Source organism: Marmota monax, unplaced genomic scaffold, assembly GCF_021218885.2.
Source record: "Marmota monax isolate L192 unplaced genomic scaffold, Marmota_monax_Labrador192_F-V1.1 WCK01_AAM20220418_F8-fsc00004, whole genome shotgun sequence".
Taxonomy (NCBI): Eukaryota; Metazoa; Chordata; class Mammalia; order Rodentia; family Sciuridae; genus Marmota; species Marmota monax.
The window spans coordinates 6798424-6822147 of NW_026692881.1; the positions used below are offsets into that span (position 1 = coordinate 6798424).

Here is a 23724-nt window from a genome sequence, read left to right on the forward strand (position 1 = left end):
TTAAGAAGAGCAGCGCTATGCCTCTCATAATCAGCTCACACTGCTACACCAAAATACCATAGGCTGATGGCTTAAAAAACAGACATTTACCCTGTGACAGTTCTGGAGACTGGACATCTGAGATCCAGGTACCAGCAAGGGGAGGTTCTGGTGAGTGCCTTCCTCCTGGCTGATGGGTGGTTCCCTTCCCAGTGGGTGCTTCCCTTCCCAGTGGGTGCTCATGTGCCCTTCTTCCATGGATGCATTTGGTCAGTGGGGAGAGATTTCCCTAAGACCACTTAGGACTGTTAGAACTCCCAAGTCTCTCCAGTGGAAAGTCCCCCAAATCAGGGATGTCGATTTGCCAAAATTAATGAGCTCCAGGTACACATTTGAAGAAGGTCCTGAAACAAAAACCCATGCCACAAGCATTCATCTCCTTAATATCCTCTAATTTGCTTGGGGGTAAGTGCCGAAAGCTCCAGTCCCTGCCAGCCACCTGCTCTTTCTCTCACACCACTGATTAATTTTGCCTCCTTTTCAGACATAGCAGAAGTTCCATTTGTTGAAATGAAAGATAAGTGCAGCCACCAATGGTTCCTATCCCTGTTTTCCCACAAGAAGCTCAAAGAAAAGGCATATGGTTTCCAAGGTCCAGGCTCTCAGGCTTGTTATTGTAGTGATCTCATCAGAGTCACACTGTACAAAGCCCTGCTGGAGCAGGTCACTGGAAAACCAGGCCTGAAAAGCACTTCCTGAGTGAAGCCTCCTGGGGTCCTGGGGGCTGGTTCATGCTCACCAGCTCCCACCCAGCCCCCCACAGGGAATCCACTGCCTGCAACCCTCTCAATCACACTAGGCCATCCTGAGCTGACCACAATAAGTCACCACATAGTAACACGATGGAGAAAATGGGATTTTTTCACGACGAAGTTTTATTTTCAATTGAACAGCAAAACTAGAAAAAACCAGGTGCTGCTGTGAAGAGCCAATAATACTTCATAATTATGGTTATTTGTCAAATCAGGGCAACAGACCAAGTAGATTTTCAAAAATAAGCTACCTCTTCTTATAATTATAGTAATCTTGTTTATCCAGAAATCACTTATCCAGAAATATTCTCTATGTGGAAAAGGTCTCAACACCAACAAAACTGAAATCTGTTCAATTTATTCAGAGATCAGGAGCACACCAATGTGTCTGATTAATTTACTTTTACCTAGAGATATATTTTTTTAAATATTTTGCTTTTTAGTTGTAGTTGGACACAATACCTTTATTTTATTTTTATGTGGTGCTGAAGATTAAACTCAGGACCTTGCATGTGCTAGGCAAGCACTCTACCACTGAACCACAACTCCAGCCCCCTGGAGATACATTTAATATAATTATTCTAATATAATAGAGATAATTCTAGTTTACTTGTTTTCTAAGGCAGCAGCAGATTAGATCATGAACTCCAGGACAGGGATTTTAGTCGATTTTGATCACTGATGAATTCCTAGCACCAAGAAAGAACAAAAGTATCTACTGTGAAGTGTCTGTTGGAGCTGGAGAATATCCTGCTAAGTGAAATAAACCAATCCCAAAAAAACAAAGGCTGAATGTTTTCTCTGATATGTGGATGCCAATTCACAATAAGGGAGGGGACTAGGAAAAAAATAGAGGTACTTTGGATTAGGCAGAGGGGAGTGAAAGGAGGGAGGGGGTATGGGTATAGGAAAGATAGTAGAATGAATCAGTCATTATTACCCTATGAGCACATATAACTACAGACTGGTGTGATTCTACATCATGTACAACCAGAAGAATGAGAGGTTATACTCCATTTAGTATAATGTGTCAAAATTCTGCTGTCATGTATAACAAATTAGGACAATTTTTTTAAAAAAAGGAACAGTTTACAAACTTTATGCCAATAAATGTGACAACTTAGACAATTCTTGAAATATGCAATTTACCAAAACTGGAAGAAATTAAATAAGACCTGAATAACTTTTTTAAAAATGTATCTGCTGAAAGGTGAGAGAATGGGTCAATCCTTCCCATGTGGCTACAGTCCAATGCGTCCCCCCACCATCATGCTCAGCTACTTCATAGTTGAGCCCCCCAGGGTGTTTGATTGCATCTCCTGCTTTCAGTGCTGTAACAGACCATTAACTTGCACTTGTTTGCTCACATAACAGATTTTTTGCAAAATGTAAATATTCGCTCTGTGATCTTGCTTCCATGTGTTATTTAATTCACGCCCTATTTTTACCTAGTTTCCTACCAGGTAAAGGGCACACTATTTGGATCTGATTGAGTCCCCTGTTATTAGGGCAAATTGGTAGAATTAGCTGAAAAGTGAAATTTTAGCTGTGTACCTGTGTTTCTTTCTTTGCTCTGTCTACACTGAACTCCATCTGGACCAGAACAGAGTGCAGTGTCTGAGTAATTGTTTTTTAATATGCCTGGCCTATTTTAGGTGCTCAATGACATTCTAGTTTTCAATTTGAATTACAACACCTCCTTTTGGATTAATATTCTGGTTAAGTTAACAAGAGTTTTGTGGCCATCCTGATACTTCCAGCAAAGGCCAGGAATCCAGTAAATCCATAGTAAGGAGGTGTCCAAGAAAAATCCAGATGCTTAGGAACCATGTTTGTTTATTTAATTCAAAAGGAAAATGGCTGAGTTGTAAAGGGTGGAGGACAAAATAGAAATGTACATTCTTAAAATCTAGAATATCAACTTCACTGAATAGAAGACTGTCATTTAGCTTTGAAGTCAAGAAGTTCCTGACTGGGCACCTCTGAGAAGTGACTCCCTGGCTGGCAACTTTCTGATCCTTTGTATTTATACAGTGCTTCACAGTTCACAGAGTAGTTTATCAGGCTGTGGTCATTGTTCAAATGACTCCTTAATGGACCAATTGTAATATTCCCACAATCCTAAAATAACCTAAATTGTAAGTTACTCCATTGACTTAACAACTTTTTGATAAAAAAGGAAAATTAAGAAACACTACTTTATTGATACATACCTAATGCCAATCACATTTTATTTCAGAAACATTAAAATGAGAAAGGAAAAGGGGGGGGCACCTTAGGCGAAAAATTGAGACTAGACATCTAACCTTGAAGCAACCTGCCCAAAGCCACTCAGACAAGTTACCTGCAGAATTAGGGTATCTTCATTCCTTTCGTGCAAAGTAGCTGGGCACCAACAAGACCAGGCATTAAAGAAAAGATGACGGGCCTCCCCATGACCTCTCCACTGCTGAGGAACCCTGTTCTCTGCTTGGGAAGTCAGAGCAGTGCAGGCAGAAAACCAGAGGGTACAAATAGCTCTCCTATGCAAAAAGGGTGGGCTGTGAGGCCATGCTGGTTCCTCGCTGCTAAACTTGGGAGTTCCCTGGTCCCCAGAGCTGGGATGCCACAAGTCTCACCCAGGTAGGTGCCACAGAGGACAAGGCACTCCTGCCTCCCAGCAGCTGTTCTGCCTGGCTGGACGCTGGCACACAACTTCCTTAGGTGATTTGAACAGGCAAAGACAATTTCCTGGAGGCACACCCACCGAACTGTTCTCAGTTAAAGTAGGGGAAGCAGAATACTCTTTTATTTTCTTAGTGATAATTTAAAAAATTCAAATCTGGAAAAAAGAACCCAAGCAAAGCAAATTAAGAATATGCAATTTATGCCTAGGAAGATTGAAATCCAGGCTTTCCCATTGATTTGCTGTGTGATCCAGCATGAGGACTTCCTGGGTCTCCAATTTGGGCTTACACATCACAGGGCTGCTCTGGGGCCCTCCCTCAAATGATACAGTTGCCACAGCACTCTCTCCACCTTCCCCAGGACTACTGGCCTTGCTTTGTGGCCCCTGTGGCTGGGAGCATCCTGGGCAGGTGGGCCTTTCCTTTTTCCTATTGTCATACCTAACATATAAGGTGACTAAAATATTAATAGGTGTTACTTTGTACACATTATGGTCACAACTGTAATTTTTAAAAATCTATTTAAGAAAAATGGCAGTTCATTCCTCTGATTTTCTATTGCCAATAGCTTCATCTTCCATATATCTTGGTGGGGGCGAGTATAGAAAGCATTGGTATTTTAGGAATTGTCCAAAGAATTCCCTGGGGCATCAAGTCATATGAATGAAAATCTTTTCATCTCCAGTACAACTCTAAAACAAATATCCTATATTCATACTGTGTCAGCAAAACGCCAGTATCTCCTATCAATTTATTCCAAAATATTTAAGAGTGTAGCAGGGGTCCTGCTGTGAGGACCAGAACTGTGAATGGAAAGCAGATGTGTCCCGAGATAGGCCTACAGGGAGTCTATGTGACCACAGGATCAGAAATCTCATAAGAAGTAACTCACACAAAGGGAGGAAGGATTAAGATGTACAAGTTTAGTTTCTTCTCAAGACTTGATAGATTAAGGGGGAGGAGTTGATAGGGGCTGGGTCCCTTCAAAATCTAGTACAGACTAAATCATATAAAAACTATTTTTATTATAGTTATAACGGAGCTCTGGGGAAAAATAGGTTATATAATATGAAAACAATTCAAATTTTCTAGGAATACTTTATGATCCCAGTCACATAAAACATTATGAAAAGACAAAATTCATAATCCCAAGCTAACCCTATAAGTGTGTTCTTTTTACCATTCAAAGAGCTTCCATGGATTAATCAGGCAATCTGTATTTTTCAAAGTTCAAAACCTTGTACCCAGGATTTCTCCTTCAGGGAAGCTGTCATAAAAATATGAACCAAAATATGGAAGAAGCTCCTGTCACAAGGATGTTCGAAACAAGGCAATTTGCAACATCAAAAAAATAATGTCGCCTAATTCCAAACTTCATACCTCACTGATGGGTCCCATGGTCACAATGCCTCAATACAATAAAAATTCAGGTTTGACTTCTTCATGAGGTTCAAAAATAAGACAGGAAATTAATAAGCATTTGAAAAATCCCTCTTCTATTTCAAAAGCAGAAAATTGCAAAAATCTATATTTGGGAACAAAGAAACTATGGCAAGAAAAGCATTGAGTGATTTAAAAGCAAATACACACTTAGATTTTGTAAATCCCCCATGCAGCGAACTGGTGAACAAGGCAATCAGAAGCAGAAAAAAAAGAGCAATTATCTGAGGTCCCATGCCCAGATGCCACTATGCTGTCACACAAGGCAAGGAAACAGGACCCCTGAATGAAACTAAGCTCACACCTGTTCTCTGCCCCTACCCTACCCTAGTGATTCATGTTCTTAGCTTAACTGGTATTTAGAATATAGAAAATAAAGCATTTAGCAAAATTCTTAAATATAGTTATGGCTCTCCACATGCTGAATGAGTAATGAAGAGCATGCAGGTAAGCCTGTAGCCAAATGCCTACAACAACTAAGTGCTCAGGAAGAGGAAGTGGAAGTGGTGTTGATATTATTACTATTGTTGTTGTCGTTAAATGAATAATTCACATTTGTATTCTTACTTACAGTTTATATAAAACACTTTCAATTTCTGCAACAATTCCAGAAAACTGAGGGTCACAGAAGCTGGGACTTTGTCCAAGTTCACACTGTTCACAAATGCTGAAGCTGGGAATTGACTGACATCGAGGCTCTTTCCCCTCCGCAAGGCTGCTTGAATGTCATACTAATGTCCTCTTGTCCCCTTTATCTTAGACTTTGTAATTGATTCTCAACATCCCATCCACTCAAAATGGATAATCAAGAATTATGGAGCTGGGTGCTATGGTGCGCTTCTGCAGTCTCAGCAGCACGAGAGCCTGAGGCAGGAGGATCATGAGTTCAAAGCCAACCTCAGGAAAAACAAGGTGCTAAGCAACTTCAGTGAGACTCTGTCTGTAAATAAAATACAAAATAGGGCTGGGGATGTGGCTCAGTGACTGAGTGCCCCTGAGTTCAATTTTCAGTACCCCTAAAAATAAAAATATAAAATTAAAAACAAAAAAAGAATTATGGTAATCTTGGTCCCCTTGTAGGTGGATGAGCTGATTTAAGGAAAAAGCAATTGCCCAATTCTTACCAATGATTTGAGGAACAGTTGTCTTCCATTGAGCTTCCAGGAAAGGCTTCCTCACTGCTGAGGAGACATGACACAGTGTCCTCTCCCTATCCACTCTACATTTCCTAGCTCAGTGTGACCCTTCACACTGTGGGAGCCATCTTGAAACTATGAGGGGGATCAGGTTGAGAAACCAACCAACAAATGGCAGGACCAGGGCAAGAGATCACAGAGAGGCAAAGCTAAAGCCCAGACATTCTGCTTCTGGACTTACTATTACATAGAGAAATACTTTCCTTACTATGGAAGCCAGTTCAAGGTCAGAGGCAGTTAGGATATCCCCAAATATCCTCACTGATGCATTTTCCACTCATGCCACTTATGTATCAGACCTGGTACCCACATAGAATCCCCTTCCTTGGTAGCTCTGTATCTTCCCACGCTGGGTTTTCTAAGCTCATGTCGGGTCTCATTCCGATTTCCTGGAATTCTACATGGGCAGAGCAGAGGAGATGATGGCTTGTGCAGCTGTAGGGTCAGTACACTTGCTGGTTTCCCATCGCCTGGCTAACTATAGAAGCAGGGGACACCACACTGAATTCTACCCAAGCTTCCGGCTCATCTCACATGACCCCGACCCCCTCAAGTCATAACAAAGCTCCACATCTGGAGGCCTGATGGTCTTCAGCTGCCTCTCTCTCTGTCTGAAGAGTGTTATGTTGCACAGAATCAGGAGAAAAGGAAGCAGGGAGGAAGGAAGGGGAGGAGATTTCATTTGATCACGTCTTTTCCTTCCTAAATAACAATGATGGGCCATGAGATAGATCTCAGGAGTGTTTCTCCAGGAGTATTAGCTCTTCTCTTTTCTACAACTTGAATCTAGACTTTTCCCTGGGTCCTCCACTCAGTTACCTATGAAATCTGTTTGTTTTGCTGATTCAAACTTCAAGTTCTTTTTCAAAAATCACAGGGCAAAGCTCATCAGCTGCTCTTTGACAATGTGTTATTGAGTCCATCAAGCACTTTTTACTGACTGCCAGTCAATCAGCTAATCTAAATTTCCCCAGACCCATACACACTTGAGTTGGAGTTTTCTAAAGTTCAAACCAGCCCTTAGGGTCACCAGGCACTATCTTCCAATGGCAGGCAGAGCACAGTGGAGATTATCTCATGGCCCATCAGGTCACCTGCAACCCGTCAGCCATGCCATCCTCAAACCACACCATCAACCTATCACGACACATGCCAATCCTCACTTCTGAAACCTAGGGTTGTTGTGAAAATAAAGCACCCCTCTCTAAGCCTGACTTTCTCTCCTCCACAAGTCTCCAATTCTTTAATTCCTATTGCACCTGGCTTTCAACCTCCTTGAGCACCTCCTTGAGATTCGCCCTTGCTGCTCCATCTTCTCTAATCCTATCGCCTGGCTCTCTTGTCTTTCTCCTTGGAGGTGAGAGCTCATCAGTCATCACTTCAATTGCTCCCTTGCTGGCATCTCTACCCCACACTACCAATCCCTAATTCCACATCAGTCCAAACATCCAAAAATTTCCACTCCTGTAACTGGTAAGGCAAGTTTGGCTACAGGAAACCTCCCGACCTTGCAGATTATGAATTCCAACAAAAATAAGTTCTGGGTGTGACTGGGCAGCAATATGTTGTACCTGCTGCTTGCACGTTGGTTATTTGAAGTCCTAAGCACCCTGTGTACTTGTCGATTTCAGCAGCATAGCAAGATGGTCAGTGGCTCCGTGACCTGGTTCTGACACTCAATAGCCGTATAACCTCAGGCAAGTTGTTTAATCTCTCTGTATTTTAGATAATAATTCCATCTTTACAGGATTGGTCAGGACTTCGAGAAAGTGTTCAAAACGCACTAGTTACTATTTTACAGACAGAACCTGAAGCCTTTGGGATTCTACTCCATTTCTTTTCCTTCAGTTTATCCCTCTAGTTTATTCATATCCACCTACATTCTTATTTCTTTTCTTCCAGCCTCAAAAAGTGACATGTCCTTTTGTATTTAGTTTCTCCAGGAGTATTCCCTCTTTTCTTTCCTACATCTTGAATCTAGACTTTTCCCTGGGTCCTCCTTAGCCTATAAATTTACCCAAGTGTCTTCTTAAAAGCAGGAGGAAGAATGTGAAGGAGAGAAGACAAGAAAAGAGCAGAGAAGAACCCCCCCACCCCCCACCCCCCACTGCCACAGCCTCACCACCTTTCCCGGCTGTCACCAATTTCTTTCTTCTCTTCACAAACCCAGCCTCTTCGGGACCTGTCTACACCATTTCCTCACCCCTAGTCCTCCCTTCCACCTCAGTGGAATGGAATTTGCCTCCTGCCTCCCTCAGGCACCACTCAAGATGTTTTTGACATTATCACCAATGACTCCTCATTTCCTGTGGTTACTCTGTCACCCTTCATTAACTGACCCTTCTGTAGCACTTGGCAAGTTCACCTTGCTCTCATTATCAGAACTGTTCTTCCCTGAATCTCCATAAGGGGAGTGCTGTGGACCTCTTGTTCTTACTTCCTTGTGCTAGATTCTTTCCCTCTGACTATATGATGTATCATTTATTCATTTATTCAATAAACATGTTGAACACTTACCATATGACTGGCACTGTCTTAGTCTGTTTTCTGTTACTAAAAACACAATACTATAGCTATGGGTAAGTTATAAAGAAAAGATTTATTTTGGCTCACAATTCTGGACCAAAGTCAAGGGGCTGTATCTGGTGATAGCCATCCTGCTGTCAGAGTCCTGAAGCCACATAGGGCATCTTATGGGAGAGACAGAAAATATGCAAGAGATCTAGCTAAACTGGCTTTTAGAGCAGACCCACTCTTGAGATAACTCATTCATCCATTAATCCATTAATAGCATGAATGGATTAATCTGTTCCTGAGGGCAAAACCCTAATCGCCTTTTTTAAAGGTCCCATGTGGTCCTACCTCTTTTATATCTCATAGCAGGGATTTAGTTTCCACATGAGTCTCAGAGTAGACAAACCTTCTCCAAACCATAGCAGGTACTATGATGGCTGCTGGGATCAGTTAAGCAGGAACAGCTGAAGTGCCACTCAAGAGGATACTGTTCACAGTGCAGAAACACACAGACCTATAAATGGCACTCTCAGAAGGTGCACAGTGTCAGTAACACTGTGAATAAGACACAGACTCTGCCCTTACAATTGGCCCAGTGAAAAAGGCCATCACATAGGTATACAATTAGAGTACAAAAAGAAAGGTGCAAGTGTGTCAATCTCCATTGCTGTGACCAAAATACCTGACAAGAACAACTTTGAGGAGGACTCAGTCCACGGATGGCCAACTCCATTTCTCTGGGCCCCAGGGTAGGCAGAGCATCATGGTGAAAGGGTATATGGAGGAAAGCTGCTCAGCTCACGGCAGGGACAAAATATAATCCCAAGGACACACCCTCAGTGACCTACTTCTTCCAGCCACTCCCCACCTGTGTACAATTACCACTCATCATCTATTCAAATTATTAATCCATAAAATGGATGAATCTACTGATTTGGTTGCAGCTTTCCTAATCTAATCGCTTCACCTCTGAACATTCCTGCATTTTCTAACACATGAGCTTTGGGGGGACACCTCATATCCAAACTATAGCACCAAGACATACCTTGGGTACAGCATGAGCACAGCCTGGTTATTCTCCTTAATTCTTTTTTATAAAAACATTTATTTTTTAGGTGTAGATGGACACAACACAATGCCTTTATTTTTATGTGGTGCTGAGGATCGAACCTGGGTCCCGCCCATGCTAGGGGAGCACTCTACTGCTGAGCCACAACCCCAGCCCCTCTCCTTCATTCTTTAACTTGCTTTATACCTTTCTTTCACTTTTGCCCAGGTAATTATACTCAGACATGTGATTTCAACTGATTCTATTAGCAGATGATGTCCAAATTTGGATTTCTTGTCCAGAATATCAAACTGCCTATCAGATATCCCCTACAGAATACCAGGCATCAAGAATATAACTATAAATAAAAGTCTTACCCGGAGGCACTAACTTTATTTCCCACCTGCATTCTGTCAACAGACCCTTAGTTCATCCCTTTCTGGGGCCTTTCTTCAAGCTTCCTTTAGAGTTATCTGAAACACAGCTAATTTAATTATGAAACCCCCCACTGCCTCCCAACTCTTGCTGTGTAGAAGCTGCCAAAGCAATATTGAAAGTCCTCAGTGTAATACACAAGATCCTAAGAGCTCCAGCTCCTGCCTGTCCTCTGGTGTCATCTATCACTGGAGCTATATTCCCTGCATGTCAACCCGAGCAGCGCTGTGAAGAACCTGATGTGCTTTCAACCCCAGTGCACTTCTCCACCTAGGAGTACCTGTACATGTCGCTCTTATTGCCAGAATGTTCACCACAGGAATCTCTCTACTTCTTTAACAGCCTGACCAGCCTAGGCAGACTGAATTGCCTCTGGCTCTGACCTCCAGAGCAGGTGGTCACAGGACTCCTCACAGTGCTGTGATTCTCTAGACAGGCACCTGCCCTCTCTGAGAGGTGGACAACATCTGAGTAAAGGGCCCATCTATTATCTGCAGACCATCAGCACCCGGCACAGCACCTAGCATGTGGTGACACACAGTAAACACCTGCCTGGTGAAGAAGTAAACTCACTGAGTTATTTTAACATTGCTTAATCACAGCATTTTTACTAGAGACTTTAAAGGTAAATAATTTTATTTCATTGAATTCAAATGTCTCTTCTGCAGTTTCTGCTTAAAACTACTAAAAAATAAATTGAAACTTCACCATAACATAGCCTGCATTTATAGTCAACTAGCTATTGTAGCATGAAAGAATTTATAAAGAAAGCAGACTATACCAGGAAGATTCTGAAAAGCAAATTTGAGCACATTAGCTCCTTAGCATTGTTTGAATTTTGTTTTCAGCACTGGGAATCAAACCCTTGCATATGCTATGCAAGCATTTTTTGCCACTGAACTGGATCCCAGGCCACCACCACCACTACCCTTTTTTTTTTTTTTTTTTTTTTTTTTTTGGAGACAGGGTCTGTGTTGCCCATGTTGGCCTTGAACTTGGAATCCTCCTGTCTCAGCTTCATCTGAATCTTTAATGACACCTTCATATCTAATAAAATTAGAATTTAGAGTTCACTGAATTATATATTATATAATATATATAATATACAAATATGTACTTTTTTAAATTTTAAAGATAAAGATAAGAAATAAAAAGAAAGTAAGAAATGTGTAGGTCTTTATCTTTGACATAATGACCGATCCCTTTATCATTGGAACACTCTAATAAGTAAAATACTTTTAACAGGTATCATATTTATGAGCATTTATTTATTCTTTACCTGAGTACTTTAGCTTTTTCTAAGAGTGTTTATGAGTTCTTAAATTTAGTTAATATACTGTTGCCTAGTGATCCTTGTCACTAAATTTGCCAGATAGCTGGCCAGCATTGAGGGTAGGTTATGGGTCAATGAAGCACAGATTCATGTGGAACCGAGACTTAGCCATGGGACCTTGTGGGGTCACAACCAGAAATCAGCAGACAACATTTTAGTTCCACCAGGGAGAACTGAAACTTGGGGGTGATCTCTTTACTTTGAAAGTTAAGAAACTATACACTGGGGATGGAACCCAGAAGTGCTCTACCACCAAGTTACACCTTCAGTCCTTTTTATTTTTTTGAGAGACAGGGTCTCACTAAATTGCCCAGGCTGGCTTCAAATTTGTGATCCTCCTGCTTCAGCCTCCTGAATGGCTGGGATTTCAGCATGCACCACTGAGATCAGTCACAATATTTATTAAAACATTTTTGTGTTAAAGGACACCACAGTGACTGAATGGCAAATCCATAAAGTAACCGTTCAAGTTAATCCTCTTGTTCTACATTTCAATATGCATACATAAGGGGCCCTACAAATGTGTGCAGGATAGAGGGTTTTCAAAGAAAGAAGCAATGTCCTAGTCCTCTGCTCTGACTCCATCTGGCTACCCTCCACCCTGATCACACACATAAACACTCTTTTGACAGTTAGGCAGACGCATGTGGTAAAAAATATAAAATGAAAACAGAGCTCCATTGCCCAAATGTGTGTTGGGTTCATGTGAGTATAGAAAAGGGTGTCTGGTCCAACAGGGCAGATTTTGTCTTTGACCCATCTTCACCTTTCTCTATTAACACCCTTCAGGAAGGAAGACATATGACTGGAGCTGAGTCTCTATACAAATAATTTCCAATCTACATTTCTTTCTCTGAATATCTAACTGCTCACTTGGCTCTCTCCCACCACAAGCACCAAAATCTATAAAGTAAATAAGACCAAAGACTCACTGTGCTTTTTCAATACAAAGGCACAACAGTGGCTACAGATAATTAGTGGCTGCCAGGACATAAACCAAATTCAGCAGGGTGGAGGGAATCAGAGATTTAGAAACACAGAGCCCAGTTGTAACAAATTTGTCTCAGCCAAGAAATCCAAAATCTTACTTGGAAACCCATGATGTCAAATCCAGAGCACCTGCTCACATTGCAGAGCGGGCCCACCAGAGAGAAGCCCTAAGCTGGAAGCTGAAGCTCTCCCCTCACCTACCCATTTTAACATGTGGCAATGTTAAAAGTTGGTGAGACCTTTAAGAGGTAGGGCCTATGCCCTGTAACAGCCCCTGAAAGCTCCTTGAAACTCCTAGAAGTCTATGAGTCAAGATCCATGAAGACACCACTGTCTTTAAGAAATAAATAAATATATATATATATATATATATAATTTATATATACATTGGTACTTTTTAGTTATACATGACAATAAGATTCATTTTGACATAATTATAAAAGCATGGAATATAATTTGTCCTAATTTGTCCCCAGATCTTTCCCTCCCCCTCCCTTTCTCCCTCCCCCTGTTCCCTTCCCTCTGCTCTACAGATCTTTCTGCTATTTACTTACAGTTTTTTTTTATTAGAAGACACCATCTTTTAACAAAAAAAAATTAACAGTCAAAGCACGATTTGAGAAAGCCAACTGATAAACGTGAGATGCTTCTTGATAGGTTTTTCCTGTTTTCACGTCAATCACCTTACCACATTTTCTCACAGACGATAAATACTAATGACAGAGAACAACCTAAAATCAATCAGACTTTGTTAAAGTCACACAACACAAGGTTAAAGCTTCTTTCTTACCTAATAGCCCTCTTTAATATCTTTCTACGTAAAAACCTTTATACTCTGAAAATCCATTTTGATACAATTAAATAAAACGAAAGCAGTCTGTTCATTAAGGTTGACAATTCAATTTAGGGAAACATATCTGTGTTATTTTAAAGGAAACAGATTGTTGTTATAGAGCAAAAGGTCAAATTATTGTCCTCAAAAATATACCTGTATGATAGCATCAAGAACACACACACACAAGGGCTGGGGATGTGGCTCAAGCGGTAGCGCGCTCGCCTAGCATGCGTGCGGCCCGGGTTCGATCCTCAGCACCACATATAAAGAAAGATATTGTGTCTGCCAAAAACTAAAAAATAAATTAAAAAAAAAGAACACACACAAAAAAAAGTTGGTCAATTAATTTGTTGATTGACTCTAATTATTCCAATTTGGTGATGCCTTATGGTCTGAATATGGTTTGTTCCCCAGAGGTTCACCGTTGGAAGCTCCGTCCTCCATGTGGTAATGTTAAAAGTTGGTGAGACCTTTAAGAGGTAGGGCCTAACTACATGTGGTTGTCATTGGGAGCATCACCCTTGGAAGTGATTAAGACTGGTCTCCCAGAGTGAGTTAATTTCTGAAAGAGTAGATTGGTAAAAAAGGACAAGACTGAATCTTTCTCTGGTTTTGTCTCTCCATGTGATCTTTCCCTCTAGTACACATTCCCACCATGATACCACCCACCACGATGAGACACAGCCAAGGGGGCCCTCACTAGAAGCCAGAGAGAGGATGCTACCCAATCTCGGACTTTTGATCTCCAAAACTATGAACTAAATGAACCTCTTTTCCTTAAAAAGTTCTCACCTTCAGGAATTTTGTTACAACAATAGGAAACAGACCAATAAGGTTGATTTGATTGTTTTGATACTATATACTTAGTAAATTCCACAGGGTATAAAAAATCAGTAAAAATTAATTTAACCATTGGGAAAAACTTCCCCTATACTGAATGGGCACCGTATAGAGAAAATACAAACAAACAAACAGTGAAAATAAGAAAAAGTATCATGTTTTTTTCATCAGATGTTAAAATATTATGTAACTATTGTTTTTCAATAATTTTTTTTTCTGAAGAAGCATAAAATTATTAAGTAGCTCTCAACCCTGAACACACATGAGCTTCACTAGGGAGCATTAAAAAATACAGATGCCCTGATCTTATCTCAAACCTACAGAACCAGAATTTTGGGGAGTGAGCCTTGGCACTAGTAAATTTTTCTTTCCCAGGTGATTCTAAGGACTATCCAGCATTGAGAACCATTGAGTCAGCTGATTTCTGGCTACTAAGTTATCAGGTATCCATATGAGCAAACCACATCTTTTTGATACCAGTTATTCCTTTGAGTTTGAACTACTCCTATTCATAGCTATTTAATAATGAGAGTTAAGCTTGGTTCGGGATACCTTTCTGACTGACCCATATCTGACTGAAGAAACAACACTATTCTTTATTAAAGCAGATGTAACTTGATTGTGAGGGAGGGTTTTTGGTGGTTCCTCCATGGGACATAATGTGGCTGTTTTGAAGTTACCGATTTCAGAGAACTGAAATTGCTATTTCAAGAAATACAGCTGGTTTCAATAGATAAATATGAGCTCATTTCTATGGAAAGTATTTCATCAAGCAAAGCAGAGTTACAAAAACAATACCAGTTTGTCCCCAAAACAAGGAATTACACTCATAGTTTGTAATATGTCAAATAAACCACAAGATGGTGAATCGTGCTCAGGACTATTTTGAAAAATTATATTCTACAAATTATTGGGGTAGTAAATTTGAAGTATTGGTGGAGTTAACATCTTATGTCACTACTCTGTTGACATATACAAACCAGGCAGTTGTAACGAGAGTTTGGAGGGGAAAGTGTTGTTGATTTTTATAGGGATTTGGAAACCTGAAAACTAAGTTCAAGTCTCCTCCATAAGCTTAAGTGACTAATTCTATATTTCCCAAGAGGCTCATAAACAAGAATTTCTAGCCAGATGCAGAGAGATGAGCCATTTTCAAGATATACTGGAAACTGAAGCAATTGAAGTCACTCAAACAGAATTGAAAGTTGATCAACACATTTCAAACATTTTATTTCAACTTTAGTCAGATAAGTGAACATAAATGCATCCACGAATCTTTGGATATTGAGTCACAGTTGGAGTTCTGAGTTGCCTTTATTGGTTACACCACACCCATGATTTCTTGCTCCCATTTCTTAAAACAGGACTGTAAAGATATAAATGCTTGAGTGCAAAATCTTTCTAGATTTTTACTGTCCTTTCCCAACCTTTTATAGCTGTGTATTCTACTACTACCTAAGAGTAGTAGTTTGTTCATGTGGCTTTTTTTTTTAATATTTATTTTTTAGTTTTCGGCGGACACAACATCTTTGTTTGTATGTGGTGCTGAAGATCGAACCCGGGTCCCGCCCGTGCTAGGCAAGCGCTCTACCGCTGAGCCACAATCCCAGCCCCTGTTCATGTGGCTTTTTAAAAAGCCTTATAGTCTTTTTCAGTTGAGATAAAATTCACCTAACATAAACTTTGACAATTCAATCATTTTAAAGTGTACAATTCAGTGATTTTGTATACTCACAATGTTCTGCAACCATCACCACTATCTAGTTCCAGAAAACAGCCATCATCACATGCACAAAAAAGATCATTTTGCCGTTATCTGTCATTCCCACTTCCCCCTATCTCTGTCCATCTCCTGGCAACCACTAATTCATATTTTATCTCTTTGGATTTGCCTCTTCTGGACATTTCATATAAATGGAATCATACCATATGTGGTCTTTTTGTATCTGGCTTCTTTCATTTAATGTTTTCAAGGTTCATCCGTGGCACAGCATGTATCGATTTTTTTTTAAATTGGTTGTTTAAAACATTACAAAGCTCTTGACATATCATATTTCATACATTAGATTCAAGTGGGTTATGAACTCCCATTTTTACCCCAAATACAGATTGCAGAATCACATTGGTTACACATCCACATTTTTACATAATGCCATATTAGTGACTGTTGTATTCTGCTGCCTTTCCTATCCTCTACCATCCCCCCTCCCCTCCCCTGTATCGATTTTTTTTTTTAATGTGGCTTACATTCATGGGCTGCTACAGTTTGGATGTTGAATGCCTCACAAATTTCCATGTGTTAAAGATTTGGTCCTCACGGTAGTGCTATTGGGGGACAGTAAAACCTTTGAGAAGTGGGTGGGGCCTTATGGGATGTCCTTAGCTAATGAGGGGTATGTCTTTGAAGGAGACTGTCAGACCTCACCCATCCTTTCTTTTTTTTTTTTTTTTTTTTACTTTCTAGCCGTAAGGTGGAAGTTTTCTCCGCCATACACAGCCCCACCATTGCTATGCAGCACTCCCACCAGAAGGGCAAAGCAGCAGGTTTGCCCAATATTGGACTGGAACCTCCAAAACCATGAGCCAAAATAAACCTTTTCTCTAGAAACGCTAATTATCTCAAGTATTTCATTATAGCAACCAGAAACTGACTAACAAACGCATGGGCCTATATGGCAAATTGACTCCGCTTTCATAGAAACAAACTCGTTGTTGGCATTCACGTTAAATTAATTTGTGCAATATTTAATTACACTGAAAAATTACAGGAGCAAATACAACTGGCATAAACAAGACTGTGACCAAACAGCACCCTAAGTGCATTCCTGAGCTGTAAAGAGAAAACTATGCAAATTTATTGTGATTGCTATTGCTACAAAGATCTCTGTACTCTGAGCAACAATCAGTATATTTCAGAGGGGAAGGGAAACATTGGTCAGGCAATGAGTTGTTTGGGTATTGATCAGTGGTCCATTACCCAGGACAGAGGAGGAGGTGTGCAGAAGGGTGCAGAGCGATAAGTATCTACTAGACAACCCAACACAACCTCAATTGGTCCCTAATAAGAAGTCTTCTATCTATCTTCAAAAAGAAGCAAGTGGGGTTGGGGCTGTAGCTCAGTGGTAATGCACTTGCCTAACACGTACAAGCCCCTGGGTTCTTCCCCAGCACCACAAAAAAGGAACAGAAGAGGCAAGAATGTGCTCCCATAAAGACAGTTTATTCTTTCACCTCCATGAAAGCTTTACCATGCTACTGTCTTTCAAGAAGCAGCTCAGACATGTTCTCTATAAAGTCTTCCCAACCCTCAACTCCCCACAGTGACTACATGCTTTCCCCTGCCTTTTAATATGGAAAGTATTTACCTATCTCTTACGCTAGTTATATCTGCTAGTCATAGAATGTTCTTTTTTCCAAATCAGGCTGAAAGCTTCTTCAGAGGCAGGTTCTGTGTCTGTAAACCCCTTACTGCCACCAGCACAGAAAAAGAGGTGCTCGAAATATGGTAGAAGTATAATAAACTAATAAGTTTATTAAATAACTAATTAAAGAAATGCAACTTTGTACTCGGCTACAGCAACTCATCCCCCTTATCAATACAGAAAAAGACAGCAGGATGAGAATTTGATGGGACAAAGTGGTGGGTGAATGAAGATAAAAATCAATTTCCATGGGTACCCAGCAGCCATCAGAAATTATGACTTAATGTGTTTAACAGAGACCACCTTTAAATAGGGAACTGTTAGTTAATAACACTTTTAGCATCCTTTGATGTAGGGCAAATTTAAAACAGACACAGAGAGAATCTTTGTGTTCAAAATCTCTCAAAGCCTTCAACTGTGGATTTGGTTTTTCTCAGTTAAATTACATTACTTTAATGGGTGAATTTTTATATATATTTACAGGGAACTCATAAACTCAATAACTTCTGATTCAATAATTTCTAAAAGCAAAGCAATTGGTTAGGTGAGGAATGCAAAAAAAAAAAAAAAAACAAAAAAAAACAAAACAAAACCCAAATGCTGCACTGAATGCTGTAGTTGCTGCTTTTTTTTTTTTGGCTGTATACGATGGAAAGATTGCCAAGTTCATTTTGATAAGCATTTGCTAAAAACAACAAACATGCCTGAGCTTGCAAACCATGCCATTTTGAAGAAAATGCAAATGAGAGAATTAGAGATCATTGAAAACTGGAATGTCTAATGAAACAATCACAGTAACAGATTTACCAATAAGTCAACACTGTGCTGCCTAAGAATTCAGAGACCAGAGGGGACAAAATGTAAAGTGAGACAAAATAAAAATGAAATGCCACCTTCATAAATAAATAAAAAGCCAGCTACATTCTGCAAGCTAATGCAATTATTGTCTCCAACAGTAACATGGTAGCACTCACACTTTTGAGAAAACTAATCCTCCTATGCTTCATTAGTCTTAAAGTCACCAAAATGATGTCCCTAAATAAAGGAAAAAGACTCCAAAGGAACATATTTTAAATAGCCGAAGGTGAGCACTGCTATTCATATATAGTAGTAAGTCAGTTTGTCAAAGTCAAAGCAACTTCAGTTGAGTTGTTTGTTTTGTTTTTGTTTTTACTTCCCACGTTTAATCAACAGAATCATGGGATTGGGAGGAAGGCAAATTGGAACATTTGTGTTCATTTCCCTGCTTTAGGCGAAACTGCAATTCTCTTTTATCTGCCTAACAAAATTCTGGAAAAATTCTAATGAATGAATTATAACATGAGCTCCACAGGATCAAAGTTCTTTGTTTTGTTCACTGACACATCCCAAATGTCCAGAAGAGTATTGTGCACATAGTAGGCACTCAATAAATGTTACTTAATTTGAATTAAACTTTAAAATGCGAAAAACATGCAGTGTAATGCAATTCTAAAATACTAAAAAAGTCAGTTTTATTTTTTAATTGATTTTTAAAATGTAGATGGACTCAATATCTTTATTTTATTTTTTTAATATTTTTATGTGGTGCTGAGGATTGAACCCACATGTGTGAGGCAAGCGCTCTACCACTGAGTTACAGCTCCAGCACCAATTCCTTGAAATTTTAAACCACAACTTCTGTTATAGGTCATGGTATTAATCATAACAAATAAATGGTCCTCCTATAAGCCACTTTTCTCAAGTTAGCTCTAACACCATAAATCATGTCTTTATCTCTAAACAAACATCACCATCCAGAGTACAGAATCAGAAGAAACTCCAAGGACAGATTGGTGTAGACTTTCATCTATTTTGATTACTTTTCTTCCTGTGGGATTCACCTGGGATATTTGCATATTCATCTTCATATAAGAAGAATTGAAAATATTACTTAAAATTAAGGATGCCTATTTTTCTTTCAATTATGCTACAAAGGCAGTTTGACTAAATCAACCTCTCTTATCTATTTCAGAATTCTACCAGATTTTTAAAAAAGATAAATAAAAAGGAAGGAGAGGAAATGATATGATGGGGTGATTCTAGTCATATCATTTTTGTTCAAACGCGTGCAGGCAATATGCCTGGAAAACAGAACTAGGAGGAAACGAGAAGGCCCAGATTCAAGTGCTGGTTTTCCCTCTACCTTAACATGACTTTAGCCTATCCTGGAGATCTGGATCTGAGTTTCCTGGGCTGTGAAAGATGAAGGTTTGATTCTAGTAGATGATGATCTATGAAATCCTTGGTTTCTAAGATCCTATGATTATAAGTGATCAAGCCAGATCACTAAGTAACTCTTTTCCATCCTTCATTCCTTCAACAGACATAGGTTGGACACCTTAGGAGAGGTAGACACCATTAGCTGTAACCTGCCAAGATTTTGGCAGGGAGACAAATTATGCGAGGGGTAGGGAGCGGCTGTCGGATTTTAAAAGCGAGGGAGCTCAGACACCTTGGAAACAAATGTTTCTTCATTTGGCAGGCCTGAAGATCTTCCTGGCTGAGAGTCTGGAGCGCCCAGACCTCAGCAAAGAATCAGGTAGGGGAAAGAAACTAAAGACAGACCCTTCAAAATGGAAGGATAGAATGCTGAGCTGTGAGTTCTCATTGCAAAGTATCACCGATTTTTTTCCCCCCCAGATAGGAAGTAACTGGAGAAACTACGTTTAATCCATTGAAAAATTTGAAGGCCGGTGTATTTTTAAGACACCACAAAAAGTAAATAAACGTTATTATCAGGGCTTAATGGTTAAAAATTGCAGGGAACACAGAATGCAGGAGAAAGCGGTTCTCTTTTGTATCGGGAAGTCTGCATTTGGAAACCGCGGGATATGGAGACCAAAGGCTCTCCGTCCCCAGTCACCTGTCCAGAAATTACGCCAAAGCGCCAAGGGGCACAGACGGAAAGAATGGGCACGTGTCTCGGTCCTAACCCAACAGGCGTTCGGAGCGACCCAAGTTAGGGTCGGAGACTCACGGCGCGCGCTGGGTACTGGGACAGCACAGAAAGAATGGAGCGTCCCGGTCCTCCACCAGCTCCAAACCCATCCCTATCGCCCCGCTGCCCCGCCACCCGGAACCCTGTCTCGAAGGATGCCCGTGTCACCTGAGCCACCTCGCCCTTGGCACAGCTCACTCTGTCGGAAGAGCGAAGAGGGTGAGCGCAGCAGGGAGCTTCCCGGCCCGGGTTCTAGGGATCCGGGCACCAAGTCGCTCTTAAGACCCAGTCTGGGACATCCTGGTGGGGCCAGATTGCAGAGTCCCTCAAACCATGCAGATGGCCCCACTCCCTACCCGATCTCCTGCCGCGCCGCCCGCAGCCCGGTCCCGCTGCGGCCTCACCTCGCGGGGACCGCTGCAGCCTTGGCAGTGGAGCGCCGACATGCCCCTAGGGCGCACCCGCGCGTCCCTGAGTGGTGGCCTCTTCCCTAGCCTCAGGCACCGCGGTCGGCGCTTCCGAGGGGCGGGGAGCCAACAGGGCGGAGGCAGCGGCGGGACTGAGGCCCCGGGCCCTGAGGGCAGCACCGGGGGAGGAGTGCGGCACGGGGAAAATCCCACTGCTCAGCGCCCAGAACGCACTGCCTGGTTCACACCCGCCAGCTCCGCTGGGAACTGTGCCGGGCGGGCAATAGGGATTTATCACTGGGATCCTCTTTCTGTTCTGTGGCTCTGCCAAGGGTGAGGGGCGTGGGGGAGGAGGGACGCCTCGTGGTTATGTAATGCATCAGCTCGAGCTGTGTCCCGAGCCAGCTCGCTCCAGGACTACCCGACTCTCCCTGGAACAACCGTGAGAGCCCCTGACCTAAACAAGCCAAGGGGGCTCAGTATTTTCAAAATGAACTTTTCCCCGAGGGGTCAAAGAGCAAGATCAGGAAAAAGACACAAGTACTCTTAGGTGTATCTGGTGGTGATCTGGCTCGTGCTAACCATTTCACAGCACAGAAAACTAAAGCGCCGGAGCTTTAGTTAACAGCGTCGAACGGACCTACATTCAACTCTGCTAACAAGCCCATAACTTCGGGCGGTCCATTTATCTGAGCCTCAGTTTGTTCATCTGTACATTCATCTGCACAATAAAGGAAAATAATAGCGCCAACTTCACTTGGTTGTTGAGAGCGAGATGCAGGGGCCCAGTACATAACATGCCCCCAGTAAATGTTGACTTAAAACCTAAAGTAGTCGTTCTAGGAGGTACTCCACATAGGCAGGTTTTAGGCTAACCTTTGTGTAAAACGCTCTTCTTATCAGAAGCAAAGCCTCTGAACTGATAAGTTCTGATTCCAACTTATTGGGGTCAGCATTCCCGCTACTCATAGTGATCCACTGACCAACAACACCTGAGAGCTTGTTAAAAATGCAGGCTATCTGGCCCCACCACAAATCTTCTAAATCAGAATCTGCATTTTTAACAAGATTCCCTAGAGGCTCAGATGTACATCGAAGTTTCTAAATAAATTTGACTTTTCTCGAAGAAGGGAAAAAGGAAGTCACTGATACTAGCACTGTTTGCCACTTAGGGTTTTTTGTTTGTTGTTGCTGCACTGGAGATTGAGCTCAGGGCTTGGTTCATGCTAGGCAAGCACTCTGCCACTGAGCCACATCTCCAGCCCCACTTGGGGTATTTTCAGACTAGTGAAGTTCTTTTTCATTTTTCCTTCTGGTCATTTTACCTTTTCCCCTCCCCTCTCTTTCTTGCCCTTTAATTATAAATCTGAATTTTTTTTTTTTTTTAAACAGTTCTTTAATTTTTTTTTTAAAGGGAGAGAGAATTTTATATTAATTTTTTAGTTTTTGGCGGACACAACATCTTTGTTTTGTATGTGGTGCTGAGGATTGAACCCGGGCCGCATGCATGCCAGGCGAGCGCACTACCACTTGAGCCACATCCCCAGCCCTATAAATCTGAATTTAAGTCCTATTTTTCATTTGCAAAAACCTCTAAGCTAAATCTAAGCGTGGACTTAGTGAACATATGTTTAAAATACAAATAAGAAGGAAGGAATACAGCTATTGAAAGAATTCATTAGCATTGAAAATGAAACTCTAAAGCAGGGCAGACTTGAGCCCTGAACTCTCAGTTGTCAAGGTCTTTAGGTTATAAGCCTCGAATACCTTTGCATTTCATAAAATACTTCTCTCAGTTAAATAATGTAGGACACCGGTTTTGTTTTATTTTAAGGATAGAAGGAAAACTCACTGGTTCCCTTCTCAGTCACCATTTGCAGGGCCTCAAACAAAGCCCAAAGCAAATATTTTGCTTCTTCCATTAAGTGCTGTGTGGTTGTTATTTTATTCTGAGAGTGTTCAGATTTGTTTTGCCTAACTCTGTCTCTGACAGAGTCTCATCCTTTAAGAGTTTGATAATTGTGTGTGGGGGTGGTGATGATGATGATGGGGAGGAGGAGGAGGAGAAGGACGAGGAGGAAGATAGAGAAGAAGAACAGAATAGTGAAAAGGAGATAGGCAGAGCCTGATAAAGAAAGTTCACTTCCTGTGGGGTCCCCCACTTAACAGCTGTCAAAATAGCTGCTGCTATGGATATGGGCAGAGAAAAGGAATCGCCTTTCTCTTAGGTTGGAAGACTGAGGAACTGGGAAGGAGAGAAGAAAGCCCTTAAGCTCACACTCTGGGAGAAAAGTAAAGGTAGAACCCTAGAATCCAACCAGGCAGGAAGAGAGATGCAGTGTCTGTTCTAAATAGCACTGTCCAATAGAGCTTTCTGCAGTGATGGAAATATTTGCATAGTCCAACAGAGCTTTGAAATGTGGCTCTTTACTTTTACATTTTAATTAAATAATTAAATTGTAATTGGGTGGGATTTTTTTTGGTTTTTATTTGTTTATTGGTTGGTTGGTTGGTTGGTACCAGGGATTGAACCCAAGGGCTTCACCACTAAGCCACATCCTCAGCCCTTTTTAATTTTTTAATTTTGAGACAGGTTCTCACCAAATAGCTCAGGGCCTCCCTAAGTTGCTCAGGGCCTCCCTAAGTTGCTGAAGCTGGCTTTGAACTTGTAAACCTCCTGCCTCAGCCTCCCAACAGTTAGGATTATAAGCAGGTGCCCCTGCACCAAGCTTTAAATTCAGTTTGTGTGTGTGTGTGTGTGTGTGTGTGTATTTTATTTGTTTGTTTTTAATGCTATTTGGCTGCACTAGCCACATTTCAAAGTGCTTCATACCAATGTGTGGCTGGC

General features: G+C 41.2%; 1 protein-coding gene across 3 annotated transcripts in view; it reads right to left on the reverse strand.

The window, feature by feature from the left end:
- Slc16a12 (solute carrier family 16 member 12) overlaps nucleotides 1-21151 on the reverse strand; it is an 86717-nt gene extending 65566 nt beyond the window's left edge. Inside the window, exon 1 of one of the 3 annotated variants that reach the window (XM_046450274.2) lies at nucleotides 20874-21151. The gene's annotated coding sequence lies outside the window, so the exon portion shown is untranslated. Of the gene's footprint in view, nucleotides 1-20637; nucleotides 20786-20825 lie in introns of those variants that run through there. The other 2 variants (XM_046450275.2, XM_046450276.2) reach the window with 2 other exon arrangements.
- Between the last annotated feature and the right edge of the window lie 2573 nt (nucleotides 21152-23724).